This window comes from Ostrinia furnacalis, unplaced genomic scaffold, assembly GCF_004193835.3.
Source record: "Ostrinia furnacalis isolate ACB-3 unplaced genomic scaffold, ASM419383v2 OfSCF0831, whole genome shotgun sequence".
NCBI lineage: Eukaryota > Metazoa > Arthropoda > Insecta > Lepidoptera > Crambidae > Ostrinia > Ostrinia furnacalis.
This window is the reverse complement of record NW_021131070.1, coordinates 436,893-445,258: the sequence shown is the minus strand read 5'-3', so window position 1 is coordinate 445,258 and position 8,366 is coordinate 436,893.

Genomic DNA, 8,366 nt, shown 5'->3' with positions numbered 1-8,366 from the left:
ATCTTTGGACAATTTCACACAGCGCCAGCTAGCCCCAAAGTAAGCAACTTAATGCTTGTGTTATGGGTGCTAGCTTAACGGATATACTACTTATATACCTACTTTTTTTTAAATACATAAATATTATACATAGTCACACCCAGACCCGTCACAGAAATTAAAATTCATCATTTCAATTTCTGCCCGGCCGGGAATCGAACCCGGGACCTCTCGGCATAGTAGTCCGTTCTGAACCACTACACCAAACAGCCGACAGCCGATTATGAAAATTAACACCTATTACCGCCACATACGATGCTTCACTTAGCTTGTTGTTCCGTCTGTAGAAACCTGCCTTTTCAGCCGTACAAAAATGACAACTAACCCCGTTTAAAACGCTACATACGATGCTTCCCTCTTTAGCTTGTTGTTTGTGCTACTGTACAAACCTGTCCTATTTTCAGCTGTACAAAAATGACAACTAACCCCGTTTTGAGCCAAACCAGGCAAACATGGATCTGCACAGAAGCGCGATTATTTCTATAATGGCGCGGTTCGATCTCGGTCGTTATACCCGATCGGTTGCCGGACGTCCTAAGGGCTGTCGCATACGGGATGCTTTTTGTTTGGATAAGACCCAAACTTATAAAAAACAGAGGTACAAAAGGGATTTCTTTTGTCCAGCAGTGGAAGGCATTTGGCTGAAACGAACGAACGAAATACAAAGGGGATAATCGACTAGTTGTCATGAGTGGATAGCAAAATAATTAATATCTAAGCCTTTCATCTTAACTACACAACCTATTCGCAACAATATTTGTATTGGATGCAACACTGCTTTGTATTCACAATTAATCAATTGATTACATTAGTCACTAATATCTTCATCACAATCAATCAATTTATTACAGTCGGACGTGAGCTTTCCAAGGAGCGAGAAAGGCCCTAAGAGGTAAATCTCTTGTGGAAACCGCAAAGGCTGTGCAAGCCCTGTGGAAATAATTTCCATTACATCGCATTGACTTATTCTAATTAAAATTGACGACCTGAAAAAGGTAGCAGGAAGGCACTGGATGCAGGCCGCTACCTACCGTGCGATGTAGAAATCATTGGAGGAGGCCGATGTTCAGCAGTGGACTTCCTGTGGCTGAAACGATGATGATGATGATGAATTTAAATTGGAGTTAAGGAAAATAAAAGTATGCAGACTCTATCGTCTGAGCTTGCCCTAAGTCCGCCCACATTACCTCGCCGCAGTTTTTGAGGCGGCGCTGCATCTAGCGGGCTGCGGTCGCGGCTCGTTCGCGACTGTGAACCAACGGATCGACACGGTAACTAAGTAACTAGAAACTAAGGCAAATATGTAATTCAGATAACGATCATCCCCAGAACTATTGTTCCGGCTAAAATAATCTTGCTTTTAGTCAAAAGAACTTAAAGGTAGATACTTCGGCGCTGGACCGGTCATTTTGGATACCTTGGGAGAGGCTTTTGTCCAGCAGTGGACGTCATTTGGCTGAACCAACGACTTATAAGTAGATGTGTGTGAAATTTTGGAATGCTAGTAAACGGGAACTATGCAATGTGATCCAAATGAGTTCGTATGTCATGTCCGCAAACATCTTTAAAGAGATTCTTATTGAGACGATTCCTTGAATTGGTTATTCAGGTACCGTCTTCTTTAATGCCGTATAAATTGATAAATAAAACGAACAATGAAGGATTATAATAAGTAATTTAGGGACTCAATGATGGAGTGTAGGTAGGTGGTAGTCCTAGGATACTTTTTTCGTCTCTCTCTCACATCCTGCACAAAGTACTAACCTTTCCACTAACGTCCATTCACTCCGTACACTGAATGGCACAAAAATTTCCCCACAGTATCATTACAAGCGTAATCTCCGACGCGGCGCAGGCATCCCACCGGAAGCCTTGAAAACGATCTCCGGCTGTTAGCCATAGCGCGGGCACTAGTGTTGGTAGGAATACTATGTAGATCATTTTTTAAGGTAAGCGACGATTTATTAGTAAGGTCACAGAATAATAATAAGTACTACGTACAGAAGTTTTACTTCGCGAAGGTATTTAAAAAAATGTATGCTCAATGTCATTAAAAATATGGTGTAATTTAGCTTGTCTCAAGAGTCAAGCAAGTTTGTCAGAAGTTTTGTTGACAAACGTCAGTGATCGGTACTGCGCCGAAGCTATAGGGCTGACTTCGGTAAAATGATGTGACGTGAGGTGCCAATCTGCAGAAAATGGCGGAGGAAATACATGATTTAGCATGAATTATCATGAATAATATTAACTACTTATTTACCTCTCAGTGTCTTGAGGCAACTTAAAAAAGTACATTCTGTGTTTTTATTATTATTTAGGCAGTTAAATACTGCACAGTATTTAGTACACCATTTTCTTTATTTTTTTCCATCATACACAAGAACGCGTACGCGTGCGTGAGTCAATGTTCGCTCGTATGTGAGGCCTTGTCGAATAGTACTCTTGTAGGGGGCAATCGTGCGTGTTTTGTTTTCAATGTAAACTCGCGGAGATGAACAGGCCTGGTAAGGTAGGTACCTACCTAAACCATTTTTTTTTATAAAGACGGTAGATTCAGCAGAAGCAGGTGATTTTGTAACTTTTTAAAATGAGAATTTGGGGTGCATTAAGTGATTTATGTGTCTAGTCGTTTACAGAAAACGATAATGTAGATGACTTTCTTACCACTACTGGTTTTTCCACGATTAAGGGTAATTTAAGTATATTTATTTATTGTAATTATATTAAATTACTTATCAGGCTACTGCTGACAGCTTGCGCCCAGTCGACGTCTAAAGACTAGTTTAGTTAGCTGGAAAGGTTGACGCGAGTTTATAGTATTATCATCATCATCCTATAGCAGTCTGATGCTGTACATAATACGCATCTAGTTAAGTCACAGCTTGTCGCATCCAGTTTCTGCCAGTGATTTTTCGTAATAGGTATAAGTCGCACCTAGCTGGAAGGCGTCCTACACTACGCTTGCCGAGATTATGTTTTACAAATCACTAATACCAAAGAAATATATTTTAATTTTCCATATCGATACTTAATCCTAGAGCGACATCGCACATCACTATCGGCGGCACTCACGGGAAATGGCCCAGCGTTTTTTACAAATAGTTCGCGAAGAGAGTCGACATTGGCATGCAGATAAGTTAATGTGTGACCACAGTCGTTACTTTGAATTTTCTATGGTGATAATTAATACATATTACACTCATTTAAAGGGCGTAAGTGTGAACTGTAAAGTCAATGGCGTACGGTGCGATTCTGATAACCAACTTTTTATTAAGTTTAATGTTAATGATAGGAATTAACTATAACATGTCTGCCCCCCTAGACAAAGATTATGAACGAAAGTTGTAGATGGTACTTCACTCCGTGAAGCGTTTTCGAATTTAAAACTGTCTCGATTGTTAGTTTTGTCTATGCCTTTTGTGATATGGAGACATCTAAGTGCTTAATTTTGTCGATGGTTTTTTTTATGTGATAGGAGGCAAACGAGCAGACGGATCACCTGATGGTAAGTGATTAGTCGTCGTGATTGGTGCTAATTTTTAAACTTTTTGACAAGATATTGCGCATTGAACTTCTTAATTTCTTTTGTTACAGGTATGTCAAACGTTTTTCAGCTGAAACCTGCCTAATCCCAGTGCTTTTGGTAAGTACAGTAATTTTTGTTATACTCTACAGACATTTTATATGTATATTCTACACCACGTATACCTACTCGTACATGTTTCACTTACATACGTAGAGTGAGATCTAAAAATCTAAAATATTAATAAATAATAGATTTGATTGATATTTAATTATGACAGTCGTTTCTTTCTAGTTAGATGCGCTATTTGATCTGATGTTTTCATCACGTTTATATACTGACACGTCTTTTCTATACAGGGTGTAAAAACTTAATAGATAATTCTGGACTCATACCACCTGTAGGGCCTACCTACAGGCGCCCACAGTGTAGGCGTAATTAGTTACTAGAAGCTACATACTGCAATGTGTTTAACAGTAAACTGAACCCAATAATTGTTTTTCCATAACAAGATTTGTTTAATTAGTGGTTAGGTAATTCGTCTAACAATGATTTATTGTTCTTTTTAAATACCTGGAATATATTTTTATAGCCATAAGACGACCAAGATGATTTACTACCGATCGATGTTTGGAATTTTATCTATAAAATACATAAAATACCTTTAAGTGGGATCAATCTAAGATTTTCAGAGAAAATAATCTAATTTTTGAACGTGTAACTTAAGTTTTTGTAAATAACACCCTGTATTTGAACGTGATCGATCTCAGACAGGAAATTGCGTGCCGCTTTTTTACCTTAGGTAAGTTTTCTAATGTGATAGAAGTTTAACAGTTCGATTACATAGAAAAAATACAGAGAAAGTTTTCTGTTGTTTTAGAAGAATTTCTCTATCTTAACAAGCTGTTGTTTTTTTCGGGATGATTAGAAGTCATACGTAAGAGCCAAAGCATACGATGCGTTGCGACGGTGCGACGCCAGAGCGGTGTCGCTGCGTCGTCTTACATAGAAATACACGCACGTGGCTTTAAGAGAGCCTGCCAATAATATTTGTCACAAAATCGCTTAAAAGATCGGTGTAATTAGTTACAGAAGCTTCAATAGTGATTAGGCTCTGGGACTTTTTTTGGAAAGCTGGCTTAGATCGCGTTTCTACCCATTACGAAATATTGCTTAGGCTGGGTTGCACCATCTTACTTTAACTTTAACAAACGTCAAAAATCTGTCAAACTCCATACAAAAATCACCGGTTATCGTCATAGTTACCGTTAAAGTTAGAGGTGGTGCAACTGCATATTGTTGCTTTGTATTATTGTACTTGGTTGTAAATAAACATTTTGTCTTTCTATCTACACTAGCGTTTTTAGTCCCCAAGTAGAGGTTTTGTTGGTATACCACCAACAAAACCTCTACGCTATTGGAGAGACAAAGAAGGCTTCATCTATCCAGTAAGTGCAAGTATCCTTAAGATGATTGCCTACACTTCAAATTGAGTACCGTGCGATAGTGCTGCCGACAGGTACGAGCTACCGATGGCAATTATCGATAGAGCAACACTAATTGTGTGTCGGTATCGCGGCCCTATCGACGCGCAGTGTGAGCGTGATGGGCACTAGATATGTGTCATAAAAGTAAGGGTACGTGTATAGTAAGAAGGTGTTACGTCTACTTAGAAAAAAATATAGGGGAGAGTTCGGTATATTGTACCGCCGGGTAAATTGTACCACCCTCATATTTCGTAAAGTATTTATTGAATGTCTGTAATTGCAACACTCAGCGATACACAACTAAAATCAATTAATATCGGCCATGTGGTTTTTGCCGTGACAATTAACACGTGTGTTTTATTTTGAAAAGTATTTTTTCATTGTTTTCAAGTAACTTTTGACAATACATGTTTAGTTTGTAATTTTGTTAAATTTAATCACAGGGTGTTTCTAATATATTATTTAGAAGCGTAAATTAGTGTGGATTACAATTATTTGAAACATTTTTCGGTATTTATAAGCTATATTTTTTACCGATTTTTTAAAAGCACTATCACCTAGTCGGCTAAATTGTACCACATCAAGTTGTATGGAACTTTACCAAAGGATTTTGAAATTTTTTTTAGTAAACCATATTTTGTAATTATAATAGCGTAGTTATGTTTGACTAACAATAAATGAAAGCAAAAGACTGGCAAAGTAGATTAGGTACAAGTGTGCGTTACGATAATTAGAATTACAAAACTTGTACTCAAAATCGTGATAACGTGTAAAACAATATCGATTGTCTATGTTATTAACTACTGTTCCTTTTCGTTTCCTAATTTGTTAAGAATGTATCGTATAATATTTTGCCATAGTTTTTTTATAGGCTTGAAATTTATTGAAATCCAATTTAGTAACCCTGTGGTACAGATTATCGAACCGGTTGGCTAAATTGGACCGAAGCTCTGAACTCGTACTTTGTTGATTTGTGCTAAATATACAACAATCATGTTAATTAATACTTATGAAAAAGTAAGTTGAATAATGTATCTTTTATTATATACCATGGACATTAGCAAAAACAAAAGAAAACTATGTGTAAAATGTGATTGAAAAAAACTGGTCCAAATTAGCGGACTCTCCCTAATTCTGGATTCAAACTTAATCTTTTGTCCAAGCCCAATTTCAAGTTACGCATGGTGTTTTCAGAAGGACTTAAGTAGTATTTTAGGACATTATCATCGTTAAATTATACAGTTTTGTATGTCGTTTTTCTCAGGAGCTTTCCTTCCCATCTTTAGTTTGTCAGTTTTTGGCATAATTTTTAAGCATTGTTTCTAATAAATCTTCTGATAAACTGCGTTACGTAGAGCTCAGTTTTACGCACTGCATTAAGCAGAAACTAATACAGGTTATCAATGTCCTTACGTTACAGTTATTCCATTGTCTAAGGCCCAGAACAGACGGTGAAACGCAACTGCAACGAAACTGCAACTGCTAGTTACTTTTGAGTTGCATCTAAGCTTCTGCCATAGCGTCCGTTGAGAGACCACACATGACGCGACCAGTTTAACACTTTCAGTTTCAGTTTCATTCATCAGAATCATCAGAAAGTTGCAGTTTCGTTGCAGTTGCGTTTCACCGTCTGTTCTGGGCCTTACCAGCAGTTCAAAATATTTCAAATGACCAGAAATTCCTTAGATCTCTAAACTTAGTTGCATTGGTTGTTTAACGTAACCGCGTGTACGTTTTGCACTACTTTCCACACTAGGCCATCAACAAAATACGGAAGTCCAGTTAAATCCAGACCGAACCAGATCTTTGGCTGACTTTCTTCAGCTCGAACCGGTTGCGGTGATATATTTAGTGTTGCGAGCATGCATTGTTATGACGTAATAAGTACGTAACTTACGTACGAGTACTATTACTGTAGTGAAATGTTGAATATTATGAGTTAAAATAAAGTTTATCTTGATCCATAATAACATTGTTGTTTTTATGGTTTTTAACATTATGACACGTAGAGTCTTTCTCATATTTTTTGTTGATTTAATATATTTTTAGTTGACACAAAGTTACCAAATGCAATTTAAGGAGACCAATTTACACCTGGCTGTAAACTAAACTTTTTATTAACTATTAAAACACAAATTCCAACCCAATAAATTATATTTAACTATCCTCATTATTCTAAGAGTAGTTATCGACCAATAATTTGTGTAGCGTTTGATATTATAATTTATTATTACATCTGTTCAAGGCTGCACTATTATACCTAATAAAATGGTTGCCTTTTATCAGATTCGTACTAAAGATAAGAGATACTGTTATTAAGCTATACTTAAGACTTGATTTAGGACTTATTTCATAGCTTTTGGCGGTTAGAAAAGGCAAAAGTCACTAGTCAACATTGATCCATACTTGTTTATCATTAAGTAATGGCCTGCCCGACTTTGCTCAGGTGTGTAATGAACGTGATACGTATCTTTATCTATTTTTATTATTTCACTAATGGCAACGATTGCATCGATATCTAAATAGCGTTAGTCAAAAATAATTGCAGGCAAGTCGCAATAAGTTAGTAAATAAATTCTATGTGGTATGTCTCTTCCTACATACATTATTATCAAGAACCAAAATCTTTGTCGTAATTGCTGCTTGCTGATTACGTGTATCTTTGTGATGGTCTTCACTAAGTAGTTGTATTGCTGCAAAGTACAATAGAATCACCACCAGTCTTCCCGTGGATGTCGTAAGAAACGACTAGGGGGGAAATATGAGCTTAAGGAACTTCCCCAAACCTTTCGGCTAGGGTTCTACCTACAGTACACTCCACAGTGTAGACCAAAGCTTTCATAGATATTATTTCATGATAACGACTGATACTATTAATTATATCAAATCTTTCATCTCTTCGCTTCTGATATGAAGGGTGTTCCTGCATAAAATACAGTTTCATGAACTGATGATGGCATTATGTCTGCTAATCCTGAGAATATCTAAGATTTAGAGAACTCTTTGGACATCCAGGTATTTTTTGGTGAATCCGAGAAAGTCGCTTACGGCTATCAGTGACTATCAGTCTAAAATCATGGAGGTAACTGTCTCAACTGATGATTTCTGACCACCTACAATGCACAGAAGAGAACCTAGTTAAATTCAATACTGCCAGAAAACATCACTCAGGATCACGAACTTTGCACTTCACGATTAGAATTAAAAATATCACGTTACTGAGCATCCAGCCCGTTAGAAATGGGTGGCCATACTCCTGAGTTTTTAGGATAATAATTAGAATAAAATTATATATTTTAATTATTGAAATTGATTTA